Source organism: Ambystoma mexicanum, chromosome 5p (genome assembly GCF_040938575.1).
Source record: "Ambystoma mexicanum isolate Mex_15411 chromosome 5p, UKY_AmexF1_1, whole genome shotgun sequence".
NCBI classification, from domain to species: Eukaryota; Metazoa; Chordata; class Amphibia; order Caudata; family Ambystomatidae; genus Ambystoma; species Ambystoma mexicanum.
Window position 1 is genome coordinate 146,014,427 of NC_090930.1, and position 16,898 is coordinate 146,031,324.

Below are 16,898 nucleotides of genomic sequence, written 5' to 3' on the forward strand. Positions count from 1 at the left end.
TGTTTTATAAGAAGGGTAAAACTAGTGTCTGCTGTTAAAAGTGGGCATTTGCGGTTTCCAAAAGCATGAAGCTTGTGATGCAAATGTTTTAACCCCCTCAACGCTTTGAAGGTTGTGCAGAATTTATTTTGCAGCAGTCAAGCTCTGAGCAGCTCATCGGGCCCACAGCCCTGGTTTATTGGTGAAAAAGAAAAAGTAAGGCATGCGAGTGGTTGCACACAGAGCTCCTGGTCTTGCGGCAGAATTTATTTTGCTGCAGTCAAGGGGGACAGTGCTGAGCAGCTCAGGTCCACAGCATTCACTGGAGAGGTCAAGTGCGCAGGCCTCTAACCCCAGACTTGTGTGCCCCATGATATCAGGTGCCTGCTCAGAGCTTCCAGGGGATTAGTGGGTCTGGGTCAGGGCCTGCCTTCTCACCCTCGCACAGCGGGGCTTCCAGAACGGGCCCAACCCCTGCGCTCTTGCTTGCAACTCATACTTACCTGGCAGGGGAGAATCTGTGACCACAAAGGCAGATCTCCCAGGGTGAGGCTTACCCATTGCACATCGGATCTGCTGACCCCAAATGCGGGATACTCGACTGCATTATTTCTGGTAGTGGGGGACAGCGTTCGCGCTTTCCCCTGATTTATTGGTGAAACAAAGAAAAGGTAAAGTGTGCAGTAGGCCTGCTAGGTTGGTTGCACAGAGAGCCCCTGGTCTTGTGGCAGAGATTCTGAGTGCGCTGCCAGGGCGTGCCCACGCACTGCACTACCAATGCATGCCCATGCGCTGCACTGCTAATGCATGCCCACGCACTGCCAATGCATGCCCATGCGCTGCCCTGCCAGTGCATGCCCATGCGCTGAATCTCTCACAGGGGTTCGCTGGTGGGCCCATGAGAATTCCCAATAGCAATGCCGATATTCAGCTTGTTGGAAAGAAAAAATTGAAAACTGTTGTGGGGTCAATGCAACTTAATAGAGAATATCACAAGCAACTAACCTTTGATCACTGCCCCTGACACCAAAAGCTATCTTTGGGACTGCATGGCTATCACTGCCTGTGATACTATTGTGTCAGATGTCACACAATATCGCTTTTTTAATATAATGCTTTGGGTGAGGTTGTTGACTTTTGGCTCACCGGCCCACTGGGCGACAAAAAGTTAATGCTTCGGCCCTATATTTAAAAAGGTTGGACAAGCCTGCTCTAAAGGAACAGAGACCAAATAACAGTCAGCAATTAATAAAAAAGTGCAATACAATCTGAAGTGGGAAAAGTGAACAAAAGGCTCCCACCAGTCCCCTCTCAACCCTGGCCTAGAGGATCACGGCCCAGACACCCGCCACGAGAGGAGTTTGCCCATCTCCCAGACGACCAAATACCCTGGTACAAGAACATACGGATGTGCCCACTCGTGAGCCCACCCGTCTGCCCACCAGCCTGCCCTGCACATGCCGACACCTGCGGCATGGATGGACTCGATTAAGCCATCCAGCACCAAATCAACACATCGTTAGAGATGCCATGACGACCTAGCCAACGGTCAGCACACTCGTGCAAACATACACACCAGACACTCCCACACCAGTCCACACGAAGAACATACTCAGTGCTATGACGTAGGCGACGGAAACACCCACGGACGTGCATCTTTATGATTTTCCACATAGGCTTTTCAAATGCAGAAACGCAAGACGCATAATGAACTCATCTAAAAAGGCTTGCTCACGCTTCTTCTAAAACCATGTACCATAATGAAAAATATAAAGAAGACACGATACCGGGATAGAGCAATATGATACCATAACCTAAAGAACCTGTGTATTAAACGGTCCCACCTATGCACCAGGCCCAAGTAGGCCGCAAACAAAAGCTTCCATGAACATTAAATGAGCAAGAGTTCGGTTGCTGATCCTGCAGAATGAGCCCAGCGAAAGCAGATAGTCAAGGGCACAACGTTGCAAACTCTCGTTCCGCAAGCCGACGCCAAGGTCGCACCTGCAAGATAAGCCAGGCACACAGCGAGAAATGCAATATTAATTGTGCATAATTCTGCCTCAAACACGGTCCCACCTCACGTGACCAAGCCGAACTTGATAGGGTGCCAAGCCCAGGAGGAAGAAGGCACCTGGATCCCCCCGTCTCAAGACACAGGCAGATACAATTGAGCGACTCAATGGACATCTGCGGCGGTGGGAGTAGTCGGCCTTCCTGCTTATGAATAAATCCTCACATTGTCTGCACATACCCATAGTGAAACATTGTTGCAAGTGACAGGTGCACCGCGAGCTGGGAACAGCGATGGTCCCAGACTGGGGGGCTCGCGGGTGAACCAATCAGAACATGGGGCCCTTATCACTGACGCCATTAACATTGACCAATCCTCAGGGGTCTTCATGTAACAATTTTTATGTATCAAACTGAAGGGACAACCCAAGTATACCACCTGACGAACCCTTAACCAATAACAACGTTCTCTATACATATGCTATACTAACCCTACCACTCGGGGAACCAATCCAGAGTGGCGATAGGTTTTTTGCTAATTTTTCTCAGGTGACGCAAGTAGCGCGTCATACTAAGGTAAAAAGGGCCTGCAAGCCCCACGACGGAGAGAGTGTCAGGACGGACGCGTACGATCCTTGGTCATCCCTGCCGTTTTGTTTAATAAACAGCAGAATCACCTTGCTTCTTGCGTGTGTCTCATACTCTATCTCTTTTGGGATATACGGGAGGAGTTGGGGCCTCCCGCCCAGAGGTCCGCGGACGGCCCAGCCGACCCCGGGAGAATTTCCCCCCCGACAAGTTGGAGGCACTGCTGAGATCTGTTTAAGGTCCGCTTTTATTTTTATTTTTCCAAGTACTCCCATTGCGAGGAGGCCCGGCGGCGCGGCCCCCTCTGCCGCTGCCCCCTTTTGAGGACTACAGGACCATCGCGGAACTGCGAGAAGACCGGACGGCGCAATCCGGATATTGGCCCTCGGGAGCCGGTTGAGAAGTATCCCGCCCGCGGTTGGCGAGTGTCCAGACGTAGTCCAGACGAGGGGAGGTGGCGAGCCGTTTGGAGGGGTGCACGCAGTCGAGCGGCCCCGCGTCAAGAGAACTTGGTGAGTATGCCACGCCCAACAAGCAATGTGAAATTGTGAGGGAGGGGGAGGAATTGAATACGGGAGGTATTGCACAGGTGCGCGGCGAAGGTTTGATAGTTTAGTGTTGGCAATGAAATGAATGGTAGCCGGACAAATGCGAGAGCAGTCCGCTACATTACGGGAGAGAAGGGGGCGGAGCACGAAAACATCACGTGCGGCCGCTCATAGACACTGATTGGCCTAGGTCGCGACCACGTGTAAGGGTGTGTGTGTGCGGTTTCCTACGATTTGGCAATTATTGATCAATGAGTAGATGAGGATCCCTATTGTTCGAGCAGGAAACTCGATAGATAGATGACGTTTCCCTGTAGGCGGTAGCTAGCTAGTTGCCCAATACGGGAGATAATTGGCTGGTTAAGCCCTCCTGTCGAGGGGCGTATCACACGCGAGGCGACGCAGCGTGCGCAGTCCGATTATATTATTGATTACCTTGTTCCAGGAGTGACAGGAAGACAGCTGTGGGGTTAACGGGGGTAGATTGCAAGTGTATTTTGGACTTAAAGAATATATGAAGAACTTACCAGTAGTCTGAAGAGATCGGTGACGTCACCAGCAGGGCTTACATAGGACATCTCGAGAACCAGGCATCTTTATTTTTGAGTGGTGGGGAGGAGAGCTGTGTTAAAGGTGGGGAAACGGAGGTACACGGTAACGAGTTGATCCGGGGAAGGCGAAAAGGGGGACGTGGCTGCGCACGGAGAACGCCGGCCACGGCAAAGTGTAGAAGAGGGAGGAGGAGCAAGTGAAAGTAGGACGGCAGTATAAGATCGTAACAAGGGGCACGCAGCCGCAGGGGGCTACATGCGCCTCGGCCGCAGGGGGCCGTAAGGGTGTTGTATAAAGGAAGAAAAGAATATACAAATGTAAATACTAAATTTCCTAATTTTTCCTTAGCGGACTATCGCAAGTCCCCAAACTTACGGGGCCAGGTAAAGATATAAGGCTGTATATTGTAAACTGCTAGTGAGGTAACCGCTACCAAATAGGGGAAGGGTAACAAGTGGAGCGCTACTGTGTCATATGGGAAAGGATCGGGGGGTGGGGGAACACCCTCACTACCCCGCTGCAACACATATGTAAAACACTATCACCCCATAGGGAGAAATTGATCAAGTACAGCTTAGAATGGACACAGGGGACGGACAACAAAATGACGACACCATGGCCGCCTAATGGTAGCTTCGATCCATATACCCAACACTCACTATTAAACCATCTGCACAATACATACAAGGGGAAGAAGTTGGCGCACCACGTGGAGGTGTTCAACTTATGGAGGATGTTCCAAGGGTCCTGACCAGGACCAAACGGAACGTTCATTGTAGGGTAAAAAACGGGAGATAAGGAGATTAAGGAGGAGGGAGAGAATGGGGAAAAGGAGAGTGAAGGTACACAGAACACGGGGAAAGGACAAGAGGGAGGAGAAAAGAGTGACAACTGAACCGAAAATGAAATAAAAAAGGAACAGAGAGACGATACACTTCTAGCGAAGGTAGTGAAAACAGAGGGAGGGGGGTTGTACCCTTTAAGAGAACTAGGAGAAATAGCAAGAGAACAATTAAGGGCGGCTGAGGGGTACTCGAACCCGGCATACAGCCCGCCTCCATATACAGCTACAGGTGGCCACACGGGAGGGGAGCGGACTAGTACAACAGGATCAGCTCATAGGACGATGCTAGCAAGGGAGGGGAGGACTGAAGAAGAGCAGACTACGGACGTAGGAAATGATGAGTGGGTAGCTGCGCAGAGGTTCATTAACAGGAGAAGAGAAGGAGGTGGTAAGGAAAATGGATGAGGATAGTGCCAGGGAGAGTGAAATGGAAGGGGAAAAGGGGAAAGGAAAGGGGGAAGAGCTGTTAAGACAAAAGGAAGAGACTTTGGAGGAACGATTAGCAGAATTGAGGGATGAGCAGAATGCACTGATAAAGCAGCTCGAGACGGGAGAAAGAGAGAGAGCACGGGAAAGGAAAGAAGGTAAGAATGAGTTGGGAAAAATGAGAGAACGAACTGAGGAGCAAAGGAGAGAAGCCGAAAGGTTAAAGGCAGCAGCAGAAAGGGTATCAAGAGCAGCACTGCGTGACAGGAAAAAAGAGAAAGAGGAGAAAGAAAAAGAAATGGCAATATGGAAGAAGTGATTACTGTCAGAAACGACAAGGAAATACGAAGAAGGGAGGATGATAGAGAGTATATTAGAAAGGGAGAGGGAGAGATGGGAAAGGAAGAAAGAAGATGAAAAGATATTGGAAAAAATGAGTTGTGAAGTAATGGAAGAATTAAAAAAGAAAAGAGAGGAAATTGGTAGAGGAATAGTGGAGAGAAACGAAGGGGAAAGAGAAGATAGGAGGGGGGAGAGTGAAGTAAGGAGGCATGTATATAGAGGCACAGAAGTAGCAACAACATCGGCACAAAGGGGAGCGATTAGTAAAGAAGAAAAGGGAGGAACGGACCTAATAGACTTAAGAACAGTAACGATTGGGGGGAAAAAGACAGTTTGGGGGTTGCCATTTATGAATGACTTTTGTAGTGAGGAAGAAGAAGATATGGAGAAGGAAGGAAGAAATAGTGAAAGGGAAAGCCTAGAAAAACTATACACCACCCGGACAAATAGAGACTCACCATGGATCTGCAGGAGAAAGGAAGAACTGCAGAGAAGTGAGGAGGAGGAGCATGGAATGGCGGAAGGGCGGACACGTGAAGCCACGCCGTCACCGTCCCGTCATACATGCTCCACCACCTCACGCCCATTGCGTGCAACATGCCCATCTAAACTAGCGCCATTCACAAGCGAACTGACGCCCTATGCAGGAAGGCTTAGAGACCTCCCTGGACGCAAGCAGGGAGAATGAATACACACGCCCACAATAAATAAAGGAAATGATGAAAGAAGGGGAAGTGGTGGAGGAGAAAGAGTAAAGACCAGGAGAAATATGGACGAAACTGACGATGTAGAAGAGACGGAAGAAGAGGAGGGGTGTGAGGACTCGATTTTGTGGAACCCAGGGGGTAAAACGGGACACAACTTAATGCCTCTTCTAGAGAGGGGAGGGGTTAGTCCACAATACGTCCCTTGGAAGCATGCAGACAAAGAAAATATAAAATGTAGACTCCCATCATTAAGTGGAGGTGCGGGTAAATGGATATATGAAATGGAAAAACACACCGCAGGACAGAAGTTGGCAGTGGGAGATGTAAAGGGCCTTCTCATATCAATATTAGGTGATGCTGCGGATGACATCTGGAAGAGAGCGGGCTTCCCCGGGGTAACAATAACAAACACATCTCACGATGGGGCACCATTCGCAAACTGCAGACATGCATTATGGCAGGCATTGAGAGTACAGTATCCGGACACATCAGACATAGGAGCAATTACCTCGCGCAAGATGCGTGAGAACGAAGATCCTGTTGATTATATCCAGGAAATTCAAGAGAAGTGGCGTATGGAAACTAGAGAACAATGGGACAAAACACCAGCAATATTTTATCATATACTAGTACAGGGGCTCCCCAAATCAGTCCAGAAACAACTGAAGAAAGTAGTGGGGATGGAAGCAAAAGCATGGCCAGAAATACAACTGACTATAGTACATCATTGCAGGACATGGCAAGAAAAAATGAAAAAAAAGGAAGAGGATAGGAAAACGGAAGAGGCTAAACTAGTACAGAAGAAACTCACTAAATGCACGATGGAAGGCGCACTAATAACTACACCTGCCACAATAACTCAAAGCCCCACACAAGTAGTGGCTGCACAAGACCCCTCCCAAATACAATCATCGCAGACTGTAACACAACAGATGCCGCCACTCCAACCATACACGACTGACATGGGAGGAGGATACTCAACGCCAGGGGCTGGGTATTATAATTACAACCGGGGAAGGGTAGGAATAATGAGAGGGAGAGGATACAGATTTAACACACAACAGGTGGGGGGACTTAGAAATTCCTACCCCACCGGGCACCCAGTATACCAGGACAACACAGGAAGCTTTCCATGGCAGAACAGGGAGCCACTGGTTTGTTGGATTTGTGGATTGGTAGGCCACATGTCACGTACGTGTAGAGTGAGACCAGGCACACCGTTGTGGAGTGAACAGGGACAACAAGAGCTCACACAGGAACAGCAGGGCATCCAGCAACAGCAGACATTGCAACAGGGAAATAGACAGCAACAACTAGTAACACAACAACAGCCACGGACATATCCACCGCCTCAACAACAGGTAGCGATTACACAACAACCCCAACCACAGCACGTACAGCCACCTGCACAAGTCCAAGACCATAACATAACCTCAACCAATACCCAACTACAGCAAACACAACTGGGTAGGGTGACAGTCCTGGGATACAACCCTTATACGGGAAGTGGTCAATCATTATACCCCTAATAGGACAGCCCACAGACGGCCTTGGTGTGTCCCATCCTGTCGGTAACACCTAATAGTGCGGAGGAACCACGCATAGAGGTAACGATAGGTGACAAAAAATTATCATTCCTTGTTGACACCGGGGCGACCCGGTCTTGTATAAGGGAAGGTAAATTTAAGATGTCAGGTGAAGCCATGAACACCCAAGGATTCTCTGGGGCTAGGGGGTTGGTTCCCTTTACTGATAACATTCCCTTATCAATAGGGGATTATGACATGTCAGTCCCACTTTTATACTCTAGGGCCTCACCAGTAAATATGATGGAGAGAGACATAATGAGCAGGTTGAATATGACGATCTCCTTTACGGAGGACGGCATAATTTGCTCCACTCCAGGAATTAACATGCTCACTGCACGACAGATTATGCAGGCATACTGTGGACAGACAGTGATTAGGGCTGAGCCAGTAGATGGTGAACTGTTCCAGTACGGGACGGACATGGCATTTGCATGGATGCCAGGGATAGAGGGAAGGATCTGGAGGAGGCCAGCAGCCTACTTGTTTAGACCAGAAACGCCAGCCAACGAACCAGAAGGAAAGGGGATTTCAGTGGACATAGAGAGCATTATAGCAACCGCTGATTACATTGCAGTGCATGCCCAAGACAGAGAAGGAAGAGCGTGGAGGGCAGTGATAGCACTAGCAGAGGGATGTAGACTCACCCAGGTGTCAGATGAGGAGCTCTTCTCAGGAGAAAAGGAAGATGGCGAAATTGTATTTATGATGAGTGTGGAAATATGGCTAAGGGTGACGTACAAACAAGTGGCACAGAAAATTGCAATGGCACTTGAGGCACCCACGTCCACCCCAGTTCCCTTTTTTGAGGAGGACATGGCAAAAGTACCCACATCATTATGGACTAGTAGCCCCTATGACGTGGGGTGCATAAAAAGCATAGGGGGGGGTAAGAATAAAATTGAAAAAGGGTGCAATACTCCCCAGAGTAAAACAGTACCCACTATCCAAAGAGGCAGATGAGGGCATATATGAAACAATAACGGCCCTTATAAATAATGGCATATTGGGCCCGTCAGAATCTCCATGCAACACAGCTGTATACCCAGTGCGCAAGGCTAAAGGTGGATCTTGGCGCTTCATACAGGACCTCAGGCCTTTGAACAACATAGTGGAAGCAGAATACCCCATAGCAGCAAACCCGGCCACAATATTGTGCGGCATTCTAGCAGAGGCATCACTGTCTACAGTGATCGACCTTAAAAATGCCTTTTTCTCAATACCACTGCACCCAGACTCACAAGATCTGACAAGCTTCACTTACAGAAACACAAAGTGGAAACACACCAGATTGCCACGAGGGTACTGCGAGTCACCCTCAATATTCAACAGAGTAATACAGATGGATTTGGGTAACATTGAAGTAGAAAGCACAGTGTTACAGTATGTTGACGACATAATAATTTGTAGCACAAACAAAAAAAGATGCAGAGAGGACTCATTAAAGATGCTGACAATATTGGCTGAAAAAGGTTACAAGGTAGACAAGGAAAAGTTACAATACTGTCAGGAACAAGTACTTTACATTGGACAGCTCATATCCCAATATGGAAGACAGATTGCACCACAAAGAGCACAGGCAATTTTAAAAACGCCATTGCCACAAACAGTGAGATAATTACAGCAGTTCCTGGGCCTGTGCAACTACTGCAGAGCATGGGTATTTGATTACAGCTCATACATAGGACCCCTACTTGAGGGGTTAAAAGAAGCTAACAAAGGGGAGAAGAAGTTGGGGTGGACAATGGAAATGAAAGAGGCTTTTAATGAACTGAAAGATGCAATATCAGACGCTCCGGTACTGGCCACCCCAGATTATGAACGACAATTTTTTATATTTTCACATTGTGACTCAACAGTAATGAAAGCAGTGTTGGCTCAAAAAACAAGCATGGGCTACAAAACAGTAGCGTTTTACAGCGGCCACTTGGATCCTGTGATGCTAGGTCATTTCCCTTGCGAACAAGGTCTCGCCGAAGCTGCCTTTGCGGTAGAGAAAGCATCATCCATCACCATGGGGTGCCCAACCACACTATTTGTGGAACATGCACTATTTGCAGTATTGAACAAGCCTAAGTCCACACTAACAACGCAGAGGGTGTCAGGTTATGAGATAATATTATCTAGAGCTGAACTATCAATTGTTAGATGCAGCACAGTCAACCCTGCAAGGTTTATAGCAGAAGCAATTGAGGAAGGAGACTATGCACACGATTGTACAAAGATTACTGAAATGTATTCATGCAATAGAAGGGTTGAAGAGAATGCACTAGAGGGAGGTGATGTCTTGTTCATTGATGGGTCATCAACAATTGACCAAAGTGACGGGATTAGGAGAACTGGGGCAGCAGTGGTAAAAATGACGGAGGTACCGGTGTGTGTGGCGGTGAAATGCGTACAATTACCACAGCGTTACTCTGCCCAAGCAGCGGTATTAGTAGCACTGATCTTGGCATTGAAGGAAAGCTTTGACAAACGAGTGACCATATATTCCGACAGTGCATATGTCACATCCACTGTCCACTCAGGGTTGTCTAAGTGGAGGAGAAGAGGGTTTAGGAGAGCTGACGGCACCCCAGTGCAACATGCCCTCTTATTAGCTGAACTAATTGAAGTAATAAACGACCCCCAAGAATTAGCCTTGGTCAAATGCACCGCACACACTAATGGAGAAGATCATATTTCAAAAGGGAATGCAGCAGCAGACGCACACGCGAAGTATGCTGCATATTTTGGTGAGCTATGGAACCCCCCAGAGTCAGAGAGAGGGAGAGGGAGGGGAATAGCTTCGGAGATGTTAATAAGAGAAGGGTACACCCATCCCCCAGCCACAAAGATAATGGAGCTACAAGCGGCTGCACCAATGGCAGAAAAGGAAATATGGGTAAAAAGAGGATGTACAATGTCACCAACTGACGCACTATGGCGCCAGGGTAGCACTGGAAAGATGGTAATGCCACTGGCACTGTTGAACATCGCCCTGAGCCAACTACACCACCCAGCCAACACAGGCAAGGAAGTCATCGCAGCACGAATTAGGGAAGATTGGTTCTGCCCCGAGTTAAATTCCCATGTGTCAAATTTTGTCAGCAACTGTCTCACATGTCAGCAGTTCACGGCCGGTCACACACTGAAGGTGATAAAAGGTACTATACCCCGGCCAGAGGGACCCTTCCGACACATCCATATTGACTATGTTGATATGATCAACGCATGTCAAGGAAATAGGTATATGATTGTAGTTGTGTGCCCATTCTCGAGGTGGATCGAGGCAGGGCCCTGCTCACACCCAGATGCATTCTGAGCAGCTAAATTCCTAGTGAGGGAGGTCTTCCCCAGGTGGGGAGTGTGCGAAATACTGCGGTCAGACAACGGGCCGCATTTTGCCAATGAAATGTTCCAGCATATCACATCCTTACTGAACATCAAGCATAAATTTGCATGTGCATATCACCCGCAGGCCAACGGTGTATGCGAACGCCTGAATGGCCTATTAAAAGAGGCAATTGCAAAGATACAGCAAACAACAAAGAAGAGTTGGCTGTATTGCCTTCCGCTAGCCCTATTTGAGCTAAGGAATAGACCAGGCTCCGACCACCACCTCACCCCTCACGAGGTGGTGACCGGACGCCAAATGCGCCTTCCTCTGACGCCAACATCAAGAGCATTCACCGACCATGAGAGTACTGCAAATGTCCTTGGTGATGAAATGTACCAATATGTGTCTTCTTTGATTACTAGTGTAGTGTTTGTGTCTCAACAGCTCGAGCGCACGCGGGGCGGGTCTAAGAGTGATCAACAAGAAGACGCGGATGAAGAATTGGAAAAGGGAAAACTGTGCAAAATTGCCAAAGGTGACCACGTACTACTCCGCAATTTCAACAGAAAGTGGAACAGCCCACGCTTCACTGGCCCCCACCTGGTAGAGGAAGTATCAACGAGAGCAGTAAAGCTACAGGACAAACGTGCCTGGAATCACCTACACGACATAAAGATCTGCAAACTCCAGACCCGCCCTAGCGTCACCGACAGGGCCATTGGAAGAGCAGCAACAGCGTTGCCAACGGAGGAAGGGACTTCTACTAACGGCCAAAGTGTCCCCACACCCTGCCACCCCCCTGACTCCCCAGAGACAACTACTGAAATGAAGAGGGGTAATTACCATACCGCCCACCCCATGGTCACACGATCAAAGAGCAAAGAAACCTCTACCAGTTGAGCCCCAAACCCTCTGCCCATTGACCCCCTACCCACTGCAGTAATAACCCAACTGAAGGACATTGTTTTGCATATACACATGTAAACACTTGAATGTTCTCTCTTTTTTTTTTTTCTCTCGCACATGCAGGTACGGCGTATTATTGTACTGCTAAGAAAACAGATAACTAACAAAGTTCACTGCCCAGGAGTAGATGATACCCTCAGACAATAACTACCCCGAAGAATTATCGCACCAATTTGTCTATTACATAAAAAGGCCAAAGTACCTGAAAAGGAGGAGGGTACGTGTCTACTAAACAGCACTTCTCTTGGCCATAGAACAATCAATGCCCCACCTCCACCCATACTTGCCTGTCCTAAGAGATAGATCGCTTAAATTGGCGTGGGTACAGCTCTTCGCCTGGGCACTGAACGACTACTTGATAGGGAGAGCTTGAAAACAACAACTAACACTAATAACAAGCATATTGAGAATTTTCAGGCGGGCAACTTTAACGTCGCAAGAATTAGCTGCCGGACCGCAGCAAGGTAAGAGTAAAATGCCGGTGAGACTAGCCTCTGTAATAAAGATGATAGGGATTTGGATGATCACCGGGTTTGTGGCTGCCTCTGTATGGCGGAACAGTTATGCTATCAATATTTTTGCTGTACCCAAACCTAACATACCCCCACCCCCAGCTGCAACAGATGTTACGTCAGGTGGTACTAGCAAAATTCCACAAAAGGGAAATAGAGTTAAACGCAGCACATACTCAGAGAATAAAGATATTGACAACTACATACAAAATTCAGCACACATCTCTAACAACATGTGGTACCAACACATGACTCAAATAGGTAAACAAACAACAGAAGACAGCTGCTACGTCTGCTCATTGATCCCATACGCCATGAGTGCTTCCCGAACTTTCGTAGCCACGGAAATAGATGAAAAAACAGCACGGTGTATAATATACCTGGCACTGTTCCAAACAAAAGGGAGATTTCAAGGGAACACGGTGCACCTGGTATGGAAATCACGAGACACATACCCGTACGAAAATAACTTCCTTAAGATTTATTTGAGCTACCACAAGGCCAGTTTACATGCCGAAGCATTCAGATACATAACAAGTGGCCCTGAAAAATGAGAAACAAAGAAAGTTACACTACAGTACCTACCATGTGATTGGTACGCCACTGAAGCTCCTGGTAAACAAGGATGTTGGGAAAGACCACTGATAATAATAACAGGGAAGGTGTACCTGGGTGACAAATGGGACACAGGAGTGGTTGGCAGCAACATGATAACGAGAGAAGATACTACAACTATTGCTGAGCACAACAACAGATGTTGGATGACTTGGGTCAAGTACGTACCCATGCTAACGTGGATAGAGAAGGATGAAGACCCAATAACAATACTGCCGATGACTGCACCTAAGGTATGCTACCAACACAAAGGAGAAGTGGACGTAGGATACAACACCAACTGTGCAAGCGTGACAGAGCTACCTGAGGGGGGAGCAGGAACAGCAGTAGTAATGGACCATTACTGGGCCTGTGCAGACAAGGCATACCACACACTGCCCCCTCTGTGGAATGGTGTATGCACAATAGTACACGTTAATGTACCATCACTAGTGGTGCCCCAGAAACATGTGAATGTGGCGAACTTCCCCAAAATGGATGAAGGAAACAAAAGGAAGAAGAGATCTGCACAGCTTCAGAAAGGGCCAGAGAACCGAAACAACGGCAACAACACTGTCCTGTACAGAAGGAAAAGACAAGGAGAACCTCTGACAGGAAATTACCTGTGGGGAAGGTCGGAAACAGCACTCACTTCAATTCTGCCAGAACACAGACTATTCAGCAGAGCAGCAATGTTCTTCTCCTCAATAATACATCCAGGACTACAGGCTTACGCAAACGCAAAATGGCTCCAGATAACTAGATGGGAACTAATGATGACAATTAACTCTACAGTAAATGGATTCAACGCAATAAAAGAGGAACTGCGAGCAGTGAGGATGGTAGCACTACAGAGCAGATATGTACTGGACCTCCTCACAGCAATGGAAGGAGGAGTTTGCGCAAAGATAGGACAATCATGCTGCACATTCATTCCTGCTAACGATGCTGACAATGGTACACTGACAGAAGCAGTATCACAATTGGCCCAGATGCACTCCAAAATGATGGATGAAAGTAAACGTGTGAAAAAGGATGAGAGCTGGTTTTCGGCGCTATGGTTCTGGATGCCATCTTGGCTGTCAGATGGGCTGAAGATTATAGTTGGATGCATTATTTTGGCTGGAGCTGCACTTATCATAATAAGATTTTGGAAGGCCCGGAAGGCACGCACCACAGACGAGATGTTCGAAAATCTTCGGTATCCACCCCTTGATGCCAGCAGATGACGGCCAACACACAGGCACAATAATAAAAGAGAGAGAGAGGTTGCGCAACCAGATCATCACCAACCACCTGGACCCACCATCTGTGAAGCTCGAAAACCCAAGAAACCCAAGGAGCTACATAGGGAAATGGGTATACTGCACACCTGGAGGAACCTGTGTATATATGTACTGGTCATTTGAAGACCATGTTAACCACTATGGACATTTGGGAGGAGTAACTAAAATATGGAGAGTGAGAGGAGATAAGGAGAAGGATATGTTTGTGGTCGACAAGTCGACCAGAGGGGGGACTGAAGTGGGAAAAGTGAACAAAAGGCTCCCACCAGTCCCCTCTCAACCCTGGCCTAGAGGTTCACGGCCCAGACACCCGCCACGAGAGGAGTTTGCCCATCTCCCAGACGACCAAATACCCTGGTACAAGAACATACGGATGTGCCCACTCGCGTGCCCACCCCCCTGCCCACCAGCCTGCCCTGCACATGCCAACACCTGCGGCATGGATGGACTCGATTAAGCCATCCAGCACCAAATCAACACATCGTTAGAGACGCCATGACGACCTAGCCAACGGTCAGCACACTCGTGCAAACATACACACCAGACACTCCCACACCAATCCACACGAAGAACATACTCAGTGCTATGACGTAGGCGACGGACACACCCACGGACGTGCATCTTTATTATTTTCCACATAGGCTTTTCAAATGCAGAAACGCAAGACGCATAATGAACTCATCTAAAAGGCTTGCTCACGCTTCTTCTAAAACCATGTACCATAATGAGAAATATAACGAAGACACGATACCGGGGATAGAGCAATATGATACCATAACCTAAAGAACCTGTGTATTAAACGGTCCCACCTATGCACCAGGCCCAAGTAGGCCGCAAACAAAAGCTTCCATGAACATTAAATGAGCAAGAGTTCGGTTGCTGATCCTGCAGAATGAGCCCAGCGAAAGCAGACAGTCAAGGGCACAACGTTGCCAACTCTCGTTCCGCAAGCCGACGCCAAGGTCGCACCTGAAAGATAAGCCAGGCACACAGCGAGAAATGCAATATTAATTGTGCAGAATTCTGCCTCAAACACGGTCCCACCTCACGTGATCAAGCCGAACTTGATAGGGTGCCAAGCCCAGGAGGAAGAAGGCGCCTGGATCCCCCCGTCTCAAGACACAGGCAGATACAATTAAGCGACTCAATGGACATCTGCGGCGGTGGGAGTAGTCGGCCTTCCTGCTTATGAATAAATCCTCACATTGTCTGCACATACCCATAGTGAAACATTGTTGCAAGTGACAGGTGCACCGCGAGCTGGGAACAGCGATGGTCCCAGACTGGGGGGCTCGCGGGTGAACCAATCAGAACATGGGGCCCTTATCACTGACGCCATTAACATTGACCAATCCTCAGGGGTCTTCATGTAACAATTTTTATGTATCAAACTGAAGGGACAACCCAAGTATACCACCTGACGAACCCTTAACCAAAAACAACGTTCTCTATACATATGCTATACTAACCCTACCACTCGGGGAACCAATCCAGAGTGGCGATAGGTTTTTTGCAAATTTTTCTCAGGTGACGCAAGTAGCGCATCATACTAAGGTAAAAAGGGCCTGCGAGCCCCACGACGGAGAGAGTGTCAGGACGGACACGTACGATCCTTGGCCATCCCTGCCGTTTTGTTTAATAAACAGCAGAATCACCTTGCTTCTTGCGTGTGTCTCATACTCTATCTCTTTTGGGATATACGGGAGGAGTTGGGGCCTCCCGCCCGGAGGTCCGCGGACGGCCCAGCCGACCCCGGGAGAATTTCCCCCCCGACAAATCAGTTCTGCAAAAGGACACCAACTTGTCTGAGCATGCTTGCTTATCAAGTCCTCAAGTTTCACCAACGAAGATACGCAGGAAAACGACACTAAATTTTAATCCTAGAATGACGTCTGCTCAACTGAACAACCTGCAAGCAGCACAATCAAAACCCGCCGAAGGCGACCAGATGAACAGAAGGCACCGGCGTGGAAGATAAGGGTGGAGAACTTGTTTCCAGAAGATAAAGATGTTAATCTGAATAGAAGAAATGTGAAGAGGTTATTGCATAACATACCATCACTACGCACAATCACTACTGATGATATAATAATTGTAGAATACATATCAGAAGACTCGTATGACAAAGTGTTTTTACATATGAGATCCAACACAGTTGAAAAAAGATTACTAGCTGCAAAGGATGAGATTCTTTCCTATGGCTTTGATATCCAGGTTGAGATGGCTTATGAAAAACTGCCTACGGGTGGGCAGTAAAGCAAATCTTCAATCCAAACATTTTTGTGCAAGGGACATTGTTATATCTGACAAGTGCACCTAAAGAGAAACTGCCCCATATATTAATGATAAATTGTTATTGGAATCCAGCGATGATCTCGACTGCTGGTTTCATAAACAGTGACTACCATAATTGACCCATGTTTAACATCATACATAGATTTTACAATAATAATTTGCGTAGACTTACATTTTTCTTGTTTTGATCATCTACAAATAAGGTCATCAAAAGCCTATATCGCACCCACAAGAATCGAAAAGTGGATGCAGGCCTTGAATGCTAGGAATTGTGAGATGTTAAATGGCGCAATTAAAGGAGACATTCCTGCTGGAATCACCTGGCAACAAGATCAAAGTCA

The 16,898-nt window shown here is 47.8% G+C and overlaps 1 pseudogene; it reads left to right on the forward strand.

The window, feature by feature from the left end:
* Positions 1-474: 474 nt before the first annotated feature.
* Positions 475-626, forward strand: LOC138481813 (U1 spliceosomal RNA; annotated as a pseudogene).
* The last annotated feature ends 16,272 nt before the right edge of the window (positions 627-16,898 follow it).